This window comes from Camponotus vicinus, unplaced genomic scaffold (genome assembly GCF_025532165.1).
Source record: "Camponotus vicinus isolate PSW18456_S1 unplaced genomic scaffold, iyCamVici1.0 SCAF_4, whole genome shotgun sequence".
Lineage (NCBI taxonomy): Eukaryota > Metazoa > Arthropoda > Insecta > Hymenoptera > Formicidae > Camponotus > Camponotus vicinus.
In genome coordinates, this window is record NW_028141976.1 from 22,572,254 (window position 1) to 22,594,923 (window position 22,670).

Genomic DNA, 22,670 nt, shown 5'->3' on the forward strand with positions numbered 1-22,670 from the left:
ACTGTAATGTGTTTTAAATGTGTTTTAGATGTAAAATCAATAGGTTAAATTTTTAATCTTTTGTTTCAAATGAATATACTACTTCTTTTACGTATAGCTGTGTAAAATTATTAACTTTCTCATTATAATAAATCATATGTTTCATTTTCCAAACAGTCTCAATTATTCTACATTCATACCATATCGCGAATATAATAATTATAACGATACCACATCGCGAATATAATAATTATAACGATACAGTTTTAATAGTACATTTTGAAAAAATAATAAACTAATGAAAGAGATGAAGCACAGCTCATACTTTAGAAATATTTATAGACGTTCATACAGAGAAACGTTCTAACGAGCCTTTCAGATATATGTATAAGATCCATCTCAGTTCATGTTTTGTACCATAACTAAACTGTACACTAGTTAACAGTTTATATAGACAATTGTGACGAAATACTAATTCAAATATTGACCATCTAGAGAACGGTTTAGTATGATCCCGTATTGTTAAAGACTAGTTGATCAATGTTGTGTTGACGAACACGTGTATCAAATAAGTATATTTCAAATAGATAATTGATGACTCCAAGTTCGTTAAACGAAGTAACTTTCGGATTATATGATGAAAGTTGCACACAAGTTTAACACAATGGTAGAAAAAAATTTAACAATGTAATTGCTCTATGGATTCGACTTTCATTTATCTGGTTCTGTCTGTTATGTTTCAATAACACGCGATATAGATTTTATTAACAAGAACTTTTATAATAAACTTTTATAATAGGAAAAACGGTCGCTTATTGCAAGTATTCGAGACACGGTTTTATTATTAATTAGTAACCAACAAGGTTATCTGTAAATAAATTCGAAAGTAGTAAATTATTCGTAGGTAACGACCGCCGCATGCGAAAATTATGATGTAGTTATTCGCAGCTATTGATAAGTTATATAATTCTAATTTCATTTCTTTTTGCAAAAAATTGAAGTAATAATCTATATTTAGCACACGTTCACGTTTTTATGCGATGAATTTCCGATGAATAGAATATGACATTTGATAATGTATAAGATTAAAATATTCGCCAAATTTTTACATATCTCTGCGATATGAGAATCGGCACGTTTGCGACAGCGTTAAAATTAGCAAGAATTGAATCATTATCGTGGACAATCGTTTGGTAGAGGGATACATAGATTTTTAACGGAATCCGTATTATAATACAGGCACGATCGATTTTGTTAAGTCCCCCAGTAGATTCGTGACGGATATTTCACGTGACATGCTCTCGTTTCAGCTCTTTCGCGCGATTCTTCTCGATAAAAGCAAGCACGTATTATCTGAGGGAGGCGCAAAATAAATTATTTCTCGCAAGATTTACAATCGCGATTATTTTGCATTTAAACTATCATAAAGATACGCTGCTTTATTTTCCATTACGGAAAGTGCTTTAGAATATCTCGGAAAAGATCGTATGGAATTGTATAAACAAATAAATTTTTCCTCTGATGAAATACAATTCCTGTATAATGATACGCGTTTATGTTTCGCATGTGCGACAGTTTCCTATCAAAGCATTATCATCGAATCGTCGTTATACGATATCCTCCGTGTAATCATTGGAGACCGACGTATTACCAATCCCAGAGATGCTGCTGGTTCACCGATTCCAATATCTCTGTAAATTCACGCGAGTGTCCGTCTGATATTTTTTCACTTCATTGCATTTTGGCTTCAATTTTCTCAAATCTCTCTCTTTCAAATCTTGTATATTAAAAAAGAAAGATCTATATCTTTTTTATATATTATATTCTTAGATTGTGTGTGTGTATATTTTCTATTATATCCTTAGCAAAAAATAGAGAAATTCCTTCATACGTATAGAAACTTGTCATTTGGAACACATCGACCTTTGATACCGAAATCAAAGTCCAACCTCTCGAATGGCTAACAATACCTTGAAAAAGCAGTCGGGAAGTAGCCGTTCAATATCGCGGTATTACGTGCGCAATTGCGGAGTGGCAAAACTCCGCGGCGACGCGATACCATATTAAAGTAATGGTGTAGGGCGTTATTACGTTATAATAGTATGGCGATTATTGCGAGTGGCAGTGCGACGCGAAATGCCGTGAGCAAATAGCAATTCGCAGAGAAATTTATTCCTATTATTATTCCTTTATTGATACTCGTCTCAAGATAACAATTTCGTTCACCGAATTATTGTAAAACTGTTTACAAAAGGCAAAGTAAACAAATCAGTAAAAATCAAACTTGCCTTAAAAAAAAAACTGCAAAACGACGAAAGACGTTTCTGGATTTAAATTAACGCTCACTTTTCTTTAAACGGAAACTGTTTTCTATTAAACAATTTCCTCTTTCCTCTTATAAGTCTTTTACCACGCTTCAAGTTTTATTGTTAAATTTAATTACATCTCAAATTCAAAATTTCAATTTCAAGCTAGGTTTACACGTTATAGAAAGAAAATATATGTTCACTGTATATTAAACCAGCAAACCTCTTCCGATGATTTGGTGGTTTATCGTTCTGGAAATAGCAGCAAACTGATTCGTTCATTCTCTATCGTGATCACTCACATTACAATCCAATCTCTTGTCCGCGTGCTCATGTAAACGCAAATTTACGTTATTTTCGCAGACACGGATCAATTTTGCGAATTTTAGAGCCCATTTCAGATTTAAATAGGATATCTAAAATTAACGTTCAAATATGGATTTCAATTTTGCACCCGCGACTTCCACGTACCGGCTAATTGAGCACTGTGTGCATATGCGATTGCGCGTGAAATAAAGATTTCCGCGAAAATAAAATGAATAAATCGTTCTTTTATAGGATAATAACGTATCAAGCCGTAGCATGTCGTTGGTTAATTATTATAAATTGAGAAATATATTACTACGCAAATCCTCTGTAAATTCCATTAATGCCGGGATAATCATAGAAGAAAAAAGAAGTCCGATATAATATAAGAATAAAAATAAAAGAGAATCTCCCGATTTCTCTCAAGTAATTCTTGCTTCTCGAGAGGAAGCAGAGCATTCGCGCGCGACGAAACTAGTTGTCTACTTTACTCGATAGTCGACAATGGACAACAAGCTGTGACAATAATAAAATCAAAGAAAGAAATTTTCTTTGCTAGAAGAGGATAGGCGCAGTCGGAAAGTTTCTCGGTTTGCCGATGAAGCTGAGAACGTCTTCTTACGCGCGTCAATTCGGCGCCTGCGAACCAAGAAACTCCGATAACCAGCCGTGCCGGGCACATCTCGGTTCTACAAAAGCGTATCGACTTTTTATTCGATGCTATTTCGCGCCTTGTACAGATCTCATCGTTTTAACGACGAAGCGCGACTCTCCTAAGTGAGAGAACTTAGTTCTGCCTGGAAATCGCGCAAGCGAAGATGATCGTTAGCGACTTGTTATCTTACGCGTAAGGAGAGAAAATTAAAAGAAGAAAATTAAAAAAAGAAAAGGATATTGAATCAAAATTTTCTTCGTTTTGATTCATCGAGTTTTACCAATTCCCAGAATGTTAATAATTGACGAGTTGTGGAAAATTATCTATTAAAAAAATATAAATAATTATTCAATATTAATTATAATAATAATAATTGAAAAAAAAATACTGCAAGATTGATTAAATAATTAATCAATTTTGCATGATATATATTTGCACATATTTGACGAAAGCACACGTGAATATCGAGCAAAGGCTGCTACAATCTTTACATAATTCTCTACTTGATACCTACACACTTGGTAACACACAGTATTCACTCTAGGAATACGGTGCGAGACGCGCTTATTGCGACAATTTCGCGAGATCCTCGACGATATTAGCGCTACGACAAATATGATTATCCCGGCTGTGAAACATACACCGGATACGAAAGGCTACAGCCGCGTCCGCCATCCTTTTCAGTACGTTAGGAACTTAATAATATAAAAAGAGCAGACACATATACATACACACACACACAAAAACGCACGAGGTAGGGTTTCGAGAGGGAGGCGAATGGTACACCACCGTACTGGCTAACGTCGTTTGCCGTTTCCCGGGGAAATAAAAGCGCGACTCACCCCTCTGTCGGGGTTAGCTGGCTGGCTGGCGCTGTACCCGAGATTGCATCAGTATTTTCTCGGAGCATAGTCCGAGGGACCGAGGACTCTGTAATTATTGTTTGTCTACCGAATGTGCACGGAATGGATTCGGAGCATTGCGCTCGCATTGTATCCTCCTTACCGCGGGATATAAAGCGGGTGTGCGCTCGGTAAGAGAGCTCATTGTGTAGCGGCTTTGATTTTCTTTTCTTCGCGAGTAGCCTTGTTTGTCGCGAGGCAGCGCAGCATCCGACGACAAATACAATAAATAATTGTACGCAAAGAAACGCGAGAAGACTCTGCTCTTTCAGAGGCAGAGTCTTTCGTGATCTTTGCTTCAATTCGTTTCTTAAAATTCTCGCAACATTGGAGGCTTTCGAGGAGATTCTCATTCTGGTGTTTGGAACGTTGATGTTTAAACATTCAGATATGTTTTTTGCGCGTGCTGGGTAAATTCAAGACAATGTTAAAGTACAAGCTGCCACTTGCAACGTCTCCGTTGAGAGCAATAGATCACTGTCACGAATAGTCTTAGTAGCAATTCTGCAGGTGACACATTTGTTAGAACTCTTTGCTGGTATAAAGACGGAGAACGGAGACGTAGCGAGAATTACCAAGCACAATGGCGACTGTCTACGCGACTTCTCTCCGCATGACCGTTTTTCTTACTTTAACTAGTTTATACACCGGCATTTCAGGCCGACTTCCATCGCGCGGTAACGAAAATTTAGAAGCATCAAGCGGTCTCGCGCTCGTCATCTACCGAAAGCCGGAGACTCTCTTAAAAGAAAGAAAACGCACGACGTAACAAAGTCCTAATTTGCAACTCTATCCCGTCAGGATATTCGTCAGGTTCGCGCGCGAGTAGAGACTTTAACGAGTGACGAATGCTCGCATCTGTCAAGATTATGATCGTTATCCTGAAATTTCCTCTGTATTCCAGCGTGAAGTCCCTCATTTTTAAAGCTCTTCCATTCAGTAACTTCTCCTGACAATAAACTCGACCACGATTGCTTGCGGGTCTTCCGCTCCGATCGTTTCAAAATGCCGCGCTATATTATTTAATTAAAAAATTAATTAAAAAATATAAAGCATAAAAGAGTGAGTATTTACAACTGTGTAACGTTACTAAATACATCTGCAAATACGGCTTTATTAAAAATTCTATTTAACTGATAAAATACCTCTTGTAGATACATGCGCTTTTTATTATTACATTGCGAAAAATTGTGCGTCGCATAATTGCGATATTATTAATCATTCAATTGCGAAATTGCAATTAGTGTTCTAAAAGTTGTACATAATCTAATCCTATTCTTTGAGCAATATCTGTATAAAATAAGGTTTTAAAGTAACAATGATATGTATTGTGACATGTCGAAAATCGTTATGTCTGAACGAGCCTTTACGCGAAATAAAAATATCTCCCGTGCCGCGCCAAAAGAACGTGAAACGTTTCGCTTCCAGTGTCAATATTAATACGAGAGAGGATTCGATGCAATATGTATTCTGATACATAAATCATAAGCACGGTATTAAAACTGCGAAAGGCACATGCCATGCGCGAGCGTTTTCTCGAACGCTGCACATATTCGGCGAAGGAAAGGTCGCATTCTGACGTTTTATGAAAATCATGGGACGGTATGTTTCTATCCGTTGACCTTGTGCTTAAACACGGCCGACATCGATTTGTGATAGGAACACTGCTGGCTAGTTGACGCGTATCCCTTAAAAGTTTCGTTCCTGATTTTGCACGATAACGTTGCACGATATCATGACGCGTATATCGATCTCGGAAATGTACGTACGTAAGAGATCAAACGTTGTACAAAAATACATCCTCCATCACTTGGAACGTTTTAAACATCGATCGATCACTGCTCGAATCATGCTGTTTGTCCGATCAAATACATCGCATCTGTTGATTCACAGCAGGCTCGATCGAAGTTAGAGGTGGACAATCGACTTAGGATATTAACAAAATGCACGAGAAACAGTTCTAATTTAAAAAATCTACCAGTCTTATTCCTGATATATAGATAAAAAAAGAAATATAATTTGTATTTAAAATTCAAATGAGTTGTCATTTTTCGAATAAAAATTATAAGTAAGGAATTCTATATAAGTAAGTTCTATAATAATATATACAGAGCTTCTATCCAAAAAATGAGTCCTTCATTGAATCAAGTGTATGAATAAAATTATCAATCTCAAAGCTATTTCTCTTTTCCAAAAAATTGTCCTTTTCTCTCTCTCTCTCTCTCTTCCCCCAAAATATTATATAAAATAATTAGAACGAGTTCATTTATTTGGAAAGTTGAATATTCTCGTCAAAATTTATGAAATTTTGCTTGTATCGTCAGCTACCGAAAACAAGAGACGATTGAATCGCGTGTTTGTCGAAAAAATTCATAATCCTGCATTCGCCTGCAAATTGACTGCGCGCGATCGGTGCACTACATGGCATGCATTCGCGCAAGTCCCGATCAAGCGAAGCCATCTCCATTCCAGCGACGTGCAAATAATCCCAACAGGCCTTTGCGTGTCTCTCGCTACCCCTCGCTCCCGCGTCCCTTCCCGGATTCCGATTCTCCTCCTCGACCCTCGAGCGAAATCTCGTTTTTCGTCGTTTCGCAACTCCTGTCGCGCGTGACGAACCCATGGCTGATATTCCATTTCGTCCTGTCGCTCTTTTCCTGACGCTGCCTGGGAAATATGACGCCCGCGACTCATCCGTACGAATATAAAGTATCGACCGTCGTGCGAAGTCGAACCTTGATAAAAGAGTTCCATTAGCACGGAGCGTGCTTCTTGCCAACAACGATCAGCAGCAGTCGACCGCATCGGCGTCGTTTTTTTTTTTTTGAAGGATCGTTTAAACAAAACAGCGAAATCGCAATGACAACGAGCTGAGATCGACACACGTGCGACACATTTCAAAGTTCACCGCAGTGATAAATATCTGCCGCAGTGCGCAATTCGTTGTGCAAGCAGATTGTTACAGAGAGCAACGTACGACTTTGAAGCAATATTGACGTAAGAGATTCATACACGTACGAAAGAGTCTCTCGCTGTAATTGTAAAAGGATGAAGGATTAAATCGATATTTTAAAATATACCTCGAAAAGACACGAGGTATTTCACAAAAATCTTTTTCCAAGTGTGCAAAAGAGTTATGACGCGTGAGATGGCGAAAGATTTCTGCACGTATTCAAAAAGTCGAGAATCATTGATAACAAATTTCTCATACGCTTAGCATGTACAGTGCGTCAAGGAGGGTTAAAAAGAATTCAATATTCACCCCGATCATAAAACATTTATGCCAAAGCCGCCACGAATACATATGAGAAGAATACGAGAGATATTTTATTGGCCACTTTATGAAACATCGAAAAATGAAGGATCGAGAATTATGTCACCTGTACGCGAAAGAGTTTACATCTAGGAAAAATAGTAAGTTTACGGCATGCCCGCGCCAACGGGCGAAAAGTTTCCGGGGAAACAATGACGGGATAAAACGCCGTAACGTATGTACCCGCGTTACATAGAGACCTCCCGGCAGCCATCCCTTCCCTTCTCCAACGAACATTTTCCGCCAGCTTTATTATATGCGTTGTACAATCCCCGACATGATAAAAAAAAGAGAAAGAGAGAGAGAGAGAGAAAATGCGGGGAAAATTTGATAAGAACACGCATGAATAAAACGACAAAGCGCTGTTTATCTCCAGCAAGAGCAAAAATTTGCGTGCATCATTAAATTTACGTGGCGCGCTAGATGAAAAATGTAAGGGAAAACCTCTGAAAATTTTATTAAGAGATTAATTTTGGGTATTCGATATCAGTAAAAAATTTAGAAATCTCTCTCTCTCTCTCTCGATCTTGAGATTCAATTCCGCGATACATTCTTCTATTTCTTGCCTGATATAAAAGAACAGAAATATCCTCGTTCTAGCACTATCAACGACAAACATTTATTAACGTTTCTGTCAGTTTTCTACTCCAATGCAAACATCCGAGCCAATATATTCGAACATTAATTAAACGTGCGTCACGCATGTATGCGCAAATGAAATTTTTTTATACTGCCCGTACGAGGGAGAACAAAAGAAAACGAGATGAATGCATTGCTCTCGATGTCTCGCAAATTTCACAAATAATCGAGAAATACATCATAGATTTATAGTGTACGTGAATGTTTCACGCAGGATATTTGTGAAGAAAAAAGAAAGAGTTATGAGCAAACGTTTAATTGCGTTCGACATATGTACTGAATAATGATTTCTCGAGCACTTCTCGGGCTACGAAATTTTCTACCATCCTGTTCGTGTACAATTCCCAAGACGCGAGTGGTTTGCTTGCAGTATGCAGAAGAGAAATTCGATGAGAATATACATAAATAAAGCAGACGGAATTTCGTTCAAGAATATATCGAGTGTTACACACACACACACACACACATACACATATATACACACATTGGAAGAGTTTAATATTTAATTTTAAATCAAATATAAAATTTAATCAATACGTTTGTATTTATATACGTATGTATACTTTTTTGTTATTCCTTCTAAATAATATCCATTGGAAAAATGTTTTTTTTTTTAATTAAAAGTGTCCTGAATATCGATGGTTTATTGTTCAACTGGAAATACATGTATTTTAAATGTGCTTGCTATCGTACTATTGTGAAGCAATAACAATCCTTTTCCTTTTTTAAATCAAAAATTCTAGAAAATCAACTTTTATCAGTTATGATATCTTTCTGTTGAACGAGCAACAATATTTCCCAATTCCTACTAAACAAAACATTCGATAGAATTTGATCGACGTAAAGGTACGTGTTGTAAGAAACGTAAACATGCTGCAAGAATCGATTTGATTTAAGTAAACCAAGTAGATTGCAATAACAAGTATCAAATACGAACGAACGTCCGAGGATATCGTGTCATGATATCTGCTGAGCATCGAGCAGTTTACTCAGGACAACAATCGTAATGTGTCGGAGAAAAAGGGTCGCGCACATACCTTGTCGCGAGTGATGTAATATACCGTTATATACGTCCGTTGTTTCGCAGTGATTTACGTTTCGACAGCGATATCGCACGAACAAGCATTGAGCGCGTAATATCTGCGTGCATACGCGTGCGAAATTATTACGTGCGATAGATATCTTTATTAACAACGCAATGCATTCCACGCTTCATTCATCAAGATGAACGCAGCGAAACGTACGCTTTCGAAGCGATATAACTGGAATATAACACCTTCGTTAGTAACGCTATAAAAAGAACGCAGACGACAAGCGACACCAGAATTCCTGGCGAAACGCGACACAAATGCATTTCTCTCCATTGTGCTGCCGGTCCAATGACCAAACCGCGCGACCTCTTGATCCCATTTTGCCCTTTAAATCGATTAATTTGACGCTTTTCGAAATATCATACCACGAAACGTCGTTTCTCATCCGTCTCATTTTCCATTTGACAGTTATAAAGTTAAATTATCCAGTAATGCAATTACATACTGAACTTATAGCCCAACTTTGTCCTTATGACAAATGATGTAAGCCAAGGACTTCTGAACGTGACTTCATTAAATCAGGCATTCGAATATTCATTTACTACAGACAGAAATAGAGCTAAGTGCATTCACGTTTGGAGATGCACAATTATGATAGAAGGTGCATACCTTAGAGAAGAAACCCTATACAGCGACAGAGAGAGAGAAAATTATCTACCGAATAATTAATCTTTCCGGTCAAAGCTACTTCAACAGAATTTTTTAATTATCACGTACTGTCATGGTGTAAAATAAAAAAGAGGAGGAAGAAAATAGAGCGACCGGTGTCGTTGTAACGCTAGCGGCATTTTTCCCGTAACATCGGCGAATAAAATTCAAAAATATTTCCGAGGACGCGTGGCGGTGTACGATGTCAAAGGGTCTCGATTTCCATCGGTGGCAGTCAAAAGATCGGATTTACACTACGAAGGACAACGGGTGGCAAAACGTTGTAGGATCGAGCCGGATGAAGAGCGAGGAAGGGAAATATACGAAGGGAGTGCCGGACTCTAACGTAGGTAACTACAGAATTCCTGATGCCTCAGCTGCCGCGCAACGGAATTCCGGCCCTTACCCGCAAGCGAGAAGCCTGCCCTATCCTACCGTGAGGACGGTAAACTTTTAATACGGAATTCCTCACGCGACGACGTCGGGGCTGAGCCGATGACCGTGAGTGAGATTCTTGCGCGACGCAAATGGACAGGGGGATTAACTCTGTCGTACTTCAAACGCATACAGAAATTACCACGGGAATATATAAATTAGCTCTTACGCAATTTAATTGTTTCGACATGTACATTTGCCTTTGATGCACAAAGTAGGATTGCACGAAATACCAAGATTTCATAATTGTTTTGTTTCGAAATTTGAAACGAAATCAATACGATATCATTAATTATTTAGATTTGATAATTGTTTTGTTTCGAAATTTGAAATGAAATCAATAAAATATCATTAATTATTAAAACAATATCAAGACTAAAATTGCGAAGCTTATCTGTCTTATCAAGATTAATAAAATCATGTACTATATTAAACGAGCTTAAAAAAATTTATTTAATAAATAAAAACATTAATATTATCAAATTTCGAAACGATTATTAAAACAATAAACAAAATAAATAATATAAGTTACAAAATTTTGCGTACAGTACATGTACACAGTTCTCTGATTGTGAGTCGCGTTTATATTTTGGCATCATTATATACAACAGCCTTTTTGTCAAGATAACGAATATAGAGTTTTAAAAAATAAACGAATGACATAAATAATAGTTATTTTAAATTACATTATAAAGATAATTATGTTAAATATTTTATTTTATAACTGTTGAGCATTAGATAAAAATTCTTAATAAAATCGAAACAAGACAATACACACACAAGATGAGATTTTTGCCGTGAAGATCAAGATTTATATATAAATTTTTGAAAATTTTCACTAATACAATATTTTTACAATTATTGTTTTGTCTTGATTCTTGTGCAACCCTAAGCATATCGCGTATACATAGATGTACATATGTACATTTTTCGAAAAGCATTGTTGCCGAATTAAAATATATATTATAATATTCTTTCTATTATACGTTGGAAGAATTTTATTAATTGTACAATTTCTTGTTGTTATGTGAAAAACATACGAACGTTTCACATTTCTTCATATTCCGAGATTATCGGTCTTGTCACTCGAAGATCCGTGTAACAAAAAAAAAAGATTTGATATAAAATTTTATCATCACGATTAAGGTTTCCTCGTTACGAATCTCGCTGCAGAACGCATCTGGCGCACGAAGGAAAATTGATTTTGCGATCAGCATCGTACGGCCGGTGTGCGACGGTAGTAAACAATTACTATGGCTACGAAAAACACTCAGGGGAAATACGGTGCGCTCGTGTCGTCGTGACGAACGGCCGTACATAAAAAAATAAAACGAGGGAAAAGAAGAAGGGCTACGAGAAATGTGTAATACGCGGTATACCGGCGGAATACATATTCACAAATTTTCGTTCGAGTCCCCATAAAAAGTATACTAATTATTCCATCATTTCCATCGGAAATATATATCTCTAAAGATTGTTGGGTAAATGCGACTGTACTTTTTATTGATTCTTTTTATTATTTCTCTTATGTGACTTTTCTATCGTGCGCGCGTTCTTGCATCAATTATAAATTTATAAAAATATCGCATGAGAGGAAAAGCATTCAGTCAACCATTTAATAAATAATGTCCACATACATACAACACAGTGATAAATAAATAAAAATTTTTAAATTTTAAACGATTGATTTTCTGATACAAATAGCTAGCGACGTTTTAAACGCGATCAGGGATACCGGGGCAAAAAACAACAGCCCGGAGAGATATGAAGAACCGTCGGCACCAAATGGCCAAGGCGGATCATATACCCACGGTATAAACGCAAAGGGGCACAGGCCGTGCATTATCAATACTATGCCGGTATTCCGGCCAGAGTTACGGCACAGAACATACGTATATATATATATACATATATATACGTATAACCCAGTCTATTTCCGAGTACAAGGCCTCTGGGAGATGACCGCTCGGTTGGCCTCCAACCTCGTGGAACCGGATGGCCGGCCGCGAACCTGCTCTCGCATCCGCTTTCGAGCAGTCTCCTACCGATAAGCCGCTCTCCGCTGTTACCAAATTCACTCTGCCATTTTCTATTAACTGTCGAATGAATTTAAACGAACTGCGCTACTCGGTACAATGCTCTTCTAATAACGTGCGCAGAGAGATAACGCGTGAATCGACATCAAAGGTGTTCAAATTTAACATGTGCAAACTGGTTGAAACGGCTTAGAGTCAGTCTCGTCAGAATTGATTAATTTACAACGTAACTGATTTTTCACTATCTTAAAATAGAATTTAACCTAACACAATGGATCGAATATCGATTATATAATTTTAATAGTGATCGAATATTGTTTAAACAATTTAATACACACAGATTAAAATTGTTTATATAGATAAGTTAAATTAAGATTGTGTTATTTTAAAAGATAAATTAAATTAAATTATTTTGTCTTTTAAATTTTCTGATGCTTTAAAAAGATTCCATTTTATTTCATTTAATTATATTATTAATTCCCTCGTGTTTTATAATTAGAAAACAATGTAAAGATTATTGCTTATAAATGTAATCAAATCGATAGTACCAACACGTACTGACGAGATCAATAAAAGAAATATAGAATTTCTATATAAATGAAAAATCAAAACAGAGTAAAACGTTCTAGCGGCAACAATGTAACCGTTGAGGGACAGCGTCCACATCAAACAATTCTGATATTGACACAGCCCTTTCCTGGTTCTTGCACTTTGACGAGCCGGGAGCAGGCTGTGCCAAAGGAACGTCAGTCACTGACACGCTACCGTATAACAGGATTATCATTGTACCGTGCGCAAGCCGATGCATCGCACCACAACCCCTGTCGCCCGGAGGTGAAGACGGTGGCGAAAACAAAGGAGGTTTCAACGCTAAACTTGGAGGAAAGCTCGATTCTATAACCGAGACACGTCTTAATGCGAGAGGAATAGAGAGAGCATTTATTTGCGAACCTCATTAAAGTTTTGAGTGCTTTCAAAGGAAAAATTTAAAATTCGTCGATATATAACCAGGCAAAAATGGCTATATATCATATCAAATGATAAGAAATAAATCTGAGATAAATAATCAGAAAGGTTAAAACATATAAAACATTTTGAAGTCTTGAAATTTTTAGAAAAACATTAAAATCTACAAACAAAAATTATTAATGTATCCTTTAAAATATTTTGAAGTAAGAACAAAAATAGAGAATTTAGTTACAATCGCTGAAAAAGCTCTGTCTATCCCGCAATACTCAAGCACGTTAATTATATTATTTCAAAATAAAATAAAAGTTTGAAAAACTCACCGAGTCGATGCGCAGCAGCTGAATTAACTACATTGATCTGTAACATACAAATATAACATACAAATTATAACAGCAGCAAAAATAATTAATATTTAAGAAGAAATTGTTATTGTATACATAAGATTTTTTTATATTCGATGCAAGTATTTTATATTTGATTAGAATAAGTATAATAAGCATTTATTTAATGTAATAATTATTTAATAATTTTCAAAAAGATTATTCCTTTTAAACACATATGAATAAGATGATTAAAGAATTCCTCTTTTTCTCTAATTTTGGTTTAAGTTTAAGTTTTAGTAAAGTTTATGTTTAAATTTTATAAGATCAAATAAACAGACTAAAAATTAATAGATTCTTGCACGATTAATAAAAAAATAATGTGTATTTAAAAAATATATTTAAATATAAATAAAATTAACATATTAAAATTAAGATATATTTAATATAAAATATAATGGCATATAAATATATTAATTAAATTATAAATATAATAATTAATATAAGTTTAATAATTGATATCTAAATATATAAAATTTAACATATTTAAATATAAATAAAATAAATATTTGCTCCAAAGTCCCTTCGTCATTGTTTACCTTCTAGATCTGCTCCTCCTCACAGGTTGTCAAGATTTGTAGTCGTAATAGTTCTCACTGCACTCATTTACAAAAATATAGTTTTTTACGTGACACAATAAAAATGCGACACTTTTTATGGCACTCCCGAATTTAGACGCGCACATTACACATGATACTTTGCACTGACGAATTAATTAAGGTACGACGAACCAGTTACGATGAAAATGTTCGCGTGATACTTTGCACGGTACTCTCGAATTTCGCGGATCAAGAATAAACGAACCAACATCCCGTTTCACGCGAGGACGGCATTTCGAGAGAGCAATGGTAACTTCGAGCAAGAGTTAAATCCAAAGCGAAAAAGGAACGAAAACCGAAACGATGGATGGGATCGACGCGAATAATGTGCGCTCCAATTCTCCTCTCAGAACATATTCTCTTCAAACTGTTAAAGTATAATCTCAGTGATGAACTATTCACGAAATATTAGCGAAAGAGTCAATTGGCTTCACGGAAAGAAAAGGCAATAATATCATACATTTGATAATATCACTTAAACATATTTTTTTAAGAATGGAAATAACGAGCAATTAATATTATACAATAATAAAAAAATGTAATGGAGTATATTAATTATAAATTTCTTACTCCAAGATTGCTCAATTGCTCTTTTCTATTTATTGCATTTATATATATTTATTCGCGAAAACACGATGTCTTCGACACAAATTAATCGATAATTACAAATTAATCGATAATTATAATAAACATAGGGAATAATTACATTCCTCTAAAGATATTCCAATAATACACGAAGCTACTGCGAGTCTTTTTCCGATTGAGTCTCGCCCAGTGAATAACAATAGGATGATTGTGTGTGTTAACAATAGCTTTACCGCAAAACGAAAACATTGATTGTGCGTTAGTTAATATAATTACTATCGCTATAAAATATATTTGACACATTACAAAATAAATTTATGAAATATATTCTTTCGTTCGTGAAACGGGATAATTAATTATTAATAAAGATATCACAGTGATATACTATTTCTTATTATTTTATATACGCCATTCTACTTTAATCATTTGATGAAATTCGTATATCAACGGACGTTCTTAATTTAAAAATAATAAACGAAAATGATATAAGTAAATTACATCAGCGAAAATTTTTAATGCGTAATAAGAAATACATTAGAAAGAGAATTTAAATGTTAAGGAAATAATTATATCACTGTCTAATAAAATTATCAGAAGGAAAAAGTAATCTAATTATCATTTTCTATTCCGATTTTTACTGCAAATGAATAAATTGTACGAAATAGCTGCTGTTTTGACACGTTCATAAATTGTTAATCGTTAATCGTTAATTGTTAATCGTTAATTGTAGAAAATAATTGTAAGACAAACTAATTTTACATGAGAACGGAATTACTATCGAAACTGCCGAGAAGAACGCCATTGATACACCTTGCTCGATACACGAATGTCGACAGACTAATAACAATGTTTTCGTCTTTTCACGCATCGGTCCTTGTCCTTCCCACTTGTCTGTACCCCCTCTCGATTCCTCTTGTTATAGTAAGACATACTTCACTACGTCGTATTGATATACCGCCAAGTATGTAAACAAAGACACGTCACTGTTTCTTAGATGGTTAAACATGTCATAATACTTGTCGCGATCGCGTTTAGAAGGATAATACGATAATATATAGAATGAATATGTCACTTGGTGTCTTGATCGCTTGAATCTCACCACGCAAATGACAACAGCGTGCTCTTATATATGTTTGTATATCGCAAAAATCAAATGCCAAATGATGAGGTATAATTAGAATTTGTGATGTTACAGCGTCATTGTGCTACTTTATTTATTTCAGATTTACGTTTTTATTATTTTATTATTTTCCGTACATGTAATCATTTCTGTAGACCTGCACATAGTATCAGAAAATTTTAAATGTTTCAAAATCGTTTCAAAATTTTGAGAAAAAGCGAGATTTAAATGCAAAATTATTTCATGTCGATGAAAACGAAATTCACGAGCGCCTTTTACGCACGATCGTTCGTCTTACAGAACCGACCCTTTCACCTTCGCAGAAATCGCGGTAATTACGTCGTGCCGAAGCATGAAAACCGCAAAATAGCCTGTTCTGCTTTAGTAGTGGGAATAAGAAAGAACGAAAAAAGCAAGGAGACGGACCGGGAACGGTTGAAAAGCGCTGGGGTGGGCTAGTAGGACTGGGCGAAAAGACGTAAGAAAGAGAACGGAGCAAGGGTGCGTATGAGGGTTATGAAAAAGAAAAAAAAATCATGGCGCGATTTATACCGCGTACAGATGTGAACGCGAATACAGAGGGAAACGTGTCGAGAATTTCTTTTCTATGTTATGGAAAAGACGAAACGTAGAACATGGCCACGAGTCTTTTGATAGCGCAAATATAACGTAGAATTTCATTGTAATCGTCGAAACGCTACGAACGTGCCGTGAGAAGTCTACCGGAAAGAAAAAATAATTTGTATTTTATTCACACAATTGTATAAAAATAATTTTATATATCAATTTTATATATATATATATATATATATATATATATATATGTATATGTGTATGTATAAGTATAAAATAGATCCTAATAACTTATAGTTTATAAGTTTGTCGTATTAATTAATTTGATAATTTACATCGATTTAAACGGGTATGCTTTTTTTATTAGCAATAATGTAAGAACGTTTTCTTTCATCGCGCAAAATTTTCTGTATGACCTCTAATAAACGCATCGCGACATTAACGCGCATTGTCGAGTCTCATTAAAAGGATAATTCTTCCGGCGTCGGTTGCACTTGGCGCGATTCGTACAAACATGTTTACTCACATCGTATAATTTACATTTTAATTACTCACAGCTTGGAGAAATATCGCGAGTTTCGTTATATAACGTGCAGTTCAAAATGAATTTTCGCTCAGAGAGAATTTACGCGCAGAAATCAAATAAGCTAATATTCTTCTTGACAAGAGAATTGGCTAACACTATTCGCAATTTAAATGATTTCTATCCCAATAGAGATAAACGTCACTCTTCCACAATTTAAATCACAATGATTAAAAACATTATAGAAAATTAATTAACTTATTCTAAATTTTAAAAATTCTCTCTCTATACTTTATGCTAATTAATATTCAATAATATGAATTTTTGAAAAATTGACGTATATTAAAATTTAAATATAAACTTTTTACTTACACATATAGACATATTTGAGATATTTTTAACTTCTAAAAGTTTTTTAGAAATTTCTCTAGATTTTGTCTGAAATCTCTTCTTTATTAAATATGTGGTAAATCATCTTGAAAAAAATGACTGATCTCGTTATCAGATTGTGATATATTATGGAAATTCCAAAAGATGAGACATGAAAATAAGATCTTTTTATGATTAATTTGCTACGAGTCGACGAGAAATTGTTGACATTAAAAGATTAATAATATCCAATATAATATAATTACATCATTTATATCTCACATCATCTTGGAAAGATGACTAAAAGAGAAAAAAGTGATGCCTTTCTCATTACTCGGAACATATACGCGACAGTGCTCCAAAAGAATTACGCGAAATTCCGTAGTAATGGAATTTCATCCATTCCAATCGAAAGAACCCGTATCCGAGAGAATCCGTTTTTCTTTCGAGAAAACCACAGCGCGGAACATGACAAAAGAGGAGGCTTCGCGAGTGATCAGTCGTAAAATTCGTGTCGGGATGACGTTCTCGCTTGAGCTGGCCCGAAATTGCGCGGACGAAATTGCGCATTTGTTGCTATTGACGAAAGCCAACAACCAATCCGAAACATTACTCAAATGAAACAAACTTACGATATTTACGATATTTACGATATTTACAGCCCCACTTCCCCTATTTATTAGCTTATATTTATTCTTTATCTTATCGTAAAAAATGTTTTTATATTTCGCCATCATCAACAATAATTAAAGGTGAAGCATGAAATTCCATAAAACAATATAAATTATATATGTGCTCGTCTGCTTTGTAAATTCATAATCAAAGGCAGCATATTGACATAATATCAATGTAAAAATTTTAAAAATATATATAAAGTAACAATATATATAATTGCAAGTAAAAATATAAATTATATATTTGATGAAAAAGAGAAAAAGAAAAGTGCATTTGAATATTTATGTCTATCTTCATATCTATAGAGAGATGAAACATTTAAAATTTTATATATATATATATATATATTTGTTTATTTATTTATTTATAATTTCATATATATATATATATGTAATTATATATACATAATAGTTTTTATCGTATGTCATGTAAAAATATTTTTCTTATTTTAAAACACCATGTGAAACACTAAAAGTCATTGACATAAGTTATCTAGTTTATTCGCAATGGAACTGCATTGTACACTCACGCTTAATAACGTCATGTTTATTGAAGTGATTAAATGGTTACCGTAATATATCCTAGTGAAATATAATTACACGATACACAATTACAATATTGCATATTATATATCTATGTACATTGTATAAAATATACAACGCACAGTTACAATATTGCATATTGTATATCTGCGCATTATATAGAATATGCAATGCGCTAGACATTCTCCTAAATTTAATTTTTCGATTTTAAATTGCAACAAGGAAGAACTAATAAAATTTTAATTTATTAAAAACATTTAAATTGTGTAAAAAATTAGATTAGCATTTTAATTTTAAATTAATTACCCAGGAGTCTTTCTCTATAAATGCTAGTTAAGTCTCACTTAACATTAATTGACGTTTATGAAAATGGAACTTAATTGTTTAATTTTCATTAAGTATCAAATTGGGAAATATTATTCAATCAATTTTAAAATGATAAATGCGACTTGGGATGTTTTTCACATGATCTGCGCAAAAAGATGGACGACGCAATCAAATTATAATATACAATTACCGTATTCGCGAGGGTTACAGACTAAGAAAGATCAGACGAGGCTCTCGATTAGTTGTAGCTGGAACGGCTCTGAGAAACGTGAAACTTTGACGTGCGCACCAAAGTTCGTGCAATTTGCTCGCGGCGGCACTAATGGAATGCTATTTACAAATGCGAAAACAAACACTCCTATCAATTACAAAACGATTCTCCTTCTGCAGACGCCCAAAGCGCCTACCAGGTCCTACAAGATGACTTTCGTCGCGACGCCACCGCGTTCTCCGTCCGTTACATCAGTCCTCAACTTTTGATCACCCGCATCCTCATGTAATCTAGAAGAGAATCGTAACCGTCTGTTCCTTTTTCCCTCCTCTTTCCTCTATCTTCTCTTACCAGACTTCGCAAATATTTGACACTCAAAATCAAATAAAGGAAAAGACGATGAAGTTACGATCCACGCGAATCGCAAAGAACGGATCTTATCGTTTTACGAAATCGGATTGCAAAGGATGGATGCGATAAATTAATGTGAAAATGCAGAAGAAAATTGTAAAAGAATAGAATCCAATTGGGAGCAGGTGCTATCCGTTGAAAGTAAGTCACAGTTAGAGAACAAATTACGGAGATAAATTAAAGTATTCCTTTTTGTTTATATTATTTTTGTGTACCTTCGTTAAGATAAAAACTCTTTTCTTTCCGTCTTTTATATAATTGGTTTGTTGTTTAAAAGATCTAACTCGTATTATAATTATCTCTCTGTAACAGCAAAATATTATACCACCTATGAAAAAGCGAAGTAGAAATATATTTATTACAATTCAAATGTATAATGCAAAACTAAAATATTAAAATCAAAATGAAATTTTCTAAAATCGATTATGTAACGAATATTAATATCATTTATCATTTGTCAATGCAAGATTTTTTGTTATAAAAATAATCTGCTAAATCTGGAATAAATAATTGCATAACAAGTAATATATTCACGATCGTATTTAAAACTGACATTTCCAATAAACAAATTCAATGATAAAAGAAACTAATACCACATCAACAATGAATAGTGAAATATCGAATATTAATATTATGTGACTTTATCTTTAGCATTTTCCACTGTTTACAGAAAGTATTGCTTCGGAAATTAATTAATCAATCATGAATTTTATCAATTTCTGAATGTTGTGTGCTTCGGATAAATATATTTTTTCCCAAAATAGTAAACTTTGCAACATAATAAGAAAAATTGTAAGAACAACTAATATGTTTATATAGCAAATGCGGTTGTGTTTTATGAAAGTATAATATTTTCTGCATAAATTATTATTGCAATTTTAATGAATAAGAATTCGAAACGTAGAGCGGATAAGTGGAGAAACGAAAGTTTACTAGATGTTTAAATTTCACTTATATTCGCAATATATATATATTATAAAAAAGTCTGAGGTTGATTGTGCATTCGCGTAAAAATGCATATTGGTGAAATGTATTGCGAATCGAGAAAAAAAGTAGCGTGCAACCGCATTGTACCGTTAGTAATCAAGAATGGTCGGAATGCAAAAACTTACTCAAACAATGCACGTAGTGTGTGGCAAAACGTCAACCTGGCATTCCATTTCAATCTCGGCGGTTACCCCGAGAAAGCTACAATTGATGAACGGCAATTTCCAAATGGACGTAGCTTTTTCGCGAAACCCGATTTTTCATGCATCTATTTCTGACAAAGCGGGGAGAATGCTGAAAAAATACAAAATGGCAAATTCTATTAAACTAAGCGATTACGCGAGATCTCGGCTGATTGTGCTTAGAATTTAATCAAAGTACGAATCCGTAAGAAGGCTCACGCACACGCGCATTGTAGAAAATCCTAATCCGGTTGCATAATCCGGCCATTATCTATGGGGATTGCTCATACTGACAGATTCCCACCAGCATCCGTATCCGTAAACCTTCCTTCCGTATCCGTACGAAGTTTCGGCAGATATCCAGCCGAGCGGTGGGAGGTGTATGAGGAAGCAGGCGCCATCAGCAAAATGTTCCCTCTAATTGAAAACGGACCTATTCCACCAACGTTCGTACCCGGCGCCGAAAGCTGCCGTTAGATTGCACGAGATTAGTTCAGATTATTCAAGATCAGACGGGATTAGACTCGTCCCCGTATTAGGCGACGTTAGATAGGAACACCGACTACCGGTGTTACCCGTTAGCGACCGCTCGCTTAGCGTTATAGCGCTATTCCATACACCTTGTGTCAGTTATAGAGGAAGGGTTAGCGATAATCTCAATTATTTAAAAACTGCAATCACAGTGGCATCAAATTGATGCAATTATCTGCCTTTTACTCAATTAATAATCTCTCAAACACGGTCATTCTTCAGTAATTATTCGAATCAAATTGTTTTGGTATTAAATCTATTAACCATAAAAAATAACATTAACGCAGGATAAGTAACCGAATTTTTTAAGAAGAACTGAATGAATTCTATCTGCCAACGAACGAGAATTTTATTTTTCTATTCCTTCGATATATAGAACTTAACGCTTCGCGAGAAAGGCGCAATCTGCGCGGACGGAAGAGAGAGGGGTCCTCGAGAGAGGGGTTTACAACGAAAAATTCGCGACAGTGCGAATTTAACCAAATGCTTGAATGGCGTGAGAAATAGAATTTAATCGCGAGAACGTTCGAAGACGAACTCTTGAACATGTGACGTGTCCCGCATACGTTTTCTCGGAAGTTCTTTTTACTTATTTTTTCCTTTTGAATCGGTTTCAATTCATTTTGTTTGATAAAGTATATTTAATATTAAGATTATATTAATATTAAGATGATTATCTCAAGATATAATTATATTAATATTAAAATAAAAATCATAAGAAGTTTTTGTCATTAATTAACAATAAATTAAGAATAAAAATATATAAACTTTCTACTTTTTATTTTTTTTCTAAAATTATTGGAATAAACTCTAATATCATCTGATATCATTTGGCAATCATTTCACATTGGCTAAGATTACTCGATAACATCAATTCCTTGTGATAAATTAAATGATTAAGTGATTTATAACATAACACTAGTAACCAATACACACAACAGAAAATCTAATTACGTGCTGTCATTTCATCGCTATTCTGGTAAAACTGCTGTCACGACTGCTCATCTTTCGAGCTGATTGACGCATAAACAACTTTAATATCGCTGCTACGCTTTTCGCGATGAGGCTTTCTCTTCCAGCGTCGTTTTCAATGAGCACTTTGAGGAAGTCTAATAGAAAAATTCAGGTGGAAATAAGGGGGAAATGATGGCTCGAAGAAAAGAAAGAATTACCGTTCGAATCTCAACTACGGACAAAACAGAAAGCACGAGAAATTCGCGAAAGCGAATCTACTAATTTAATCAGATACGATATATCGCGTATAAATACATGTAGTGCGTGCATGTATATAGTACTTAGTACACGCTCCATCTATTTTCTGCTCTGTCTGTGTTTTTTATGCCCCGCAGCATTTCTCTTACGCATACATCATCCTA

At 34.7% G+C, this 22,670-nt stretch overlaps 1 protein-coding gene across 2 annotated transcripts in view; it reads right to left on the reverse strand.

The window, feature by feature from the left end:
* Positions 1 to 22,670, reverse strand: part of LOC145971119 (protein O-mannosyl-transferase TMTC1-like) — a 230,681-nt gene that overhangs the window by 201,917 nt on the left and 6,094 nt on the right. Inside the window, exons 2-3 of one of the 2 annotated variants that reach the window (XM_083098435.1) lie at positions 20,707 to 20,875; positions 13,600 to 13,636 (exon numbers count right to left, since the gene is read on the reverse strand). The gene's annotated coding sequence lies outside the window, so the exon portion shown is untranslated. Of the gene's footprint in view, positions 1 to 13,599; positions 13,637 to 14,198; positions 14,619 to 20,706; positions 20,876 to 22,670 lie in introns of those variants that run through there. The other variant, XM_083098434.1, reaches the window with a different exon arrangement.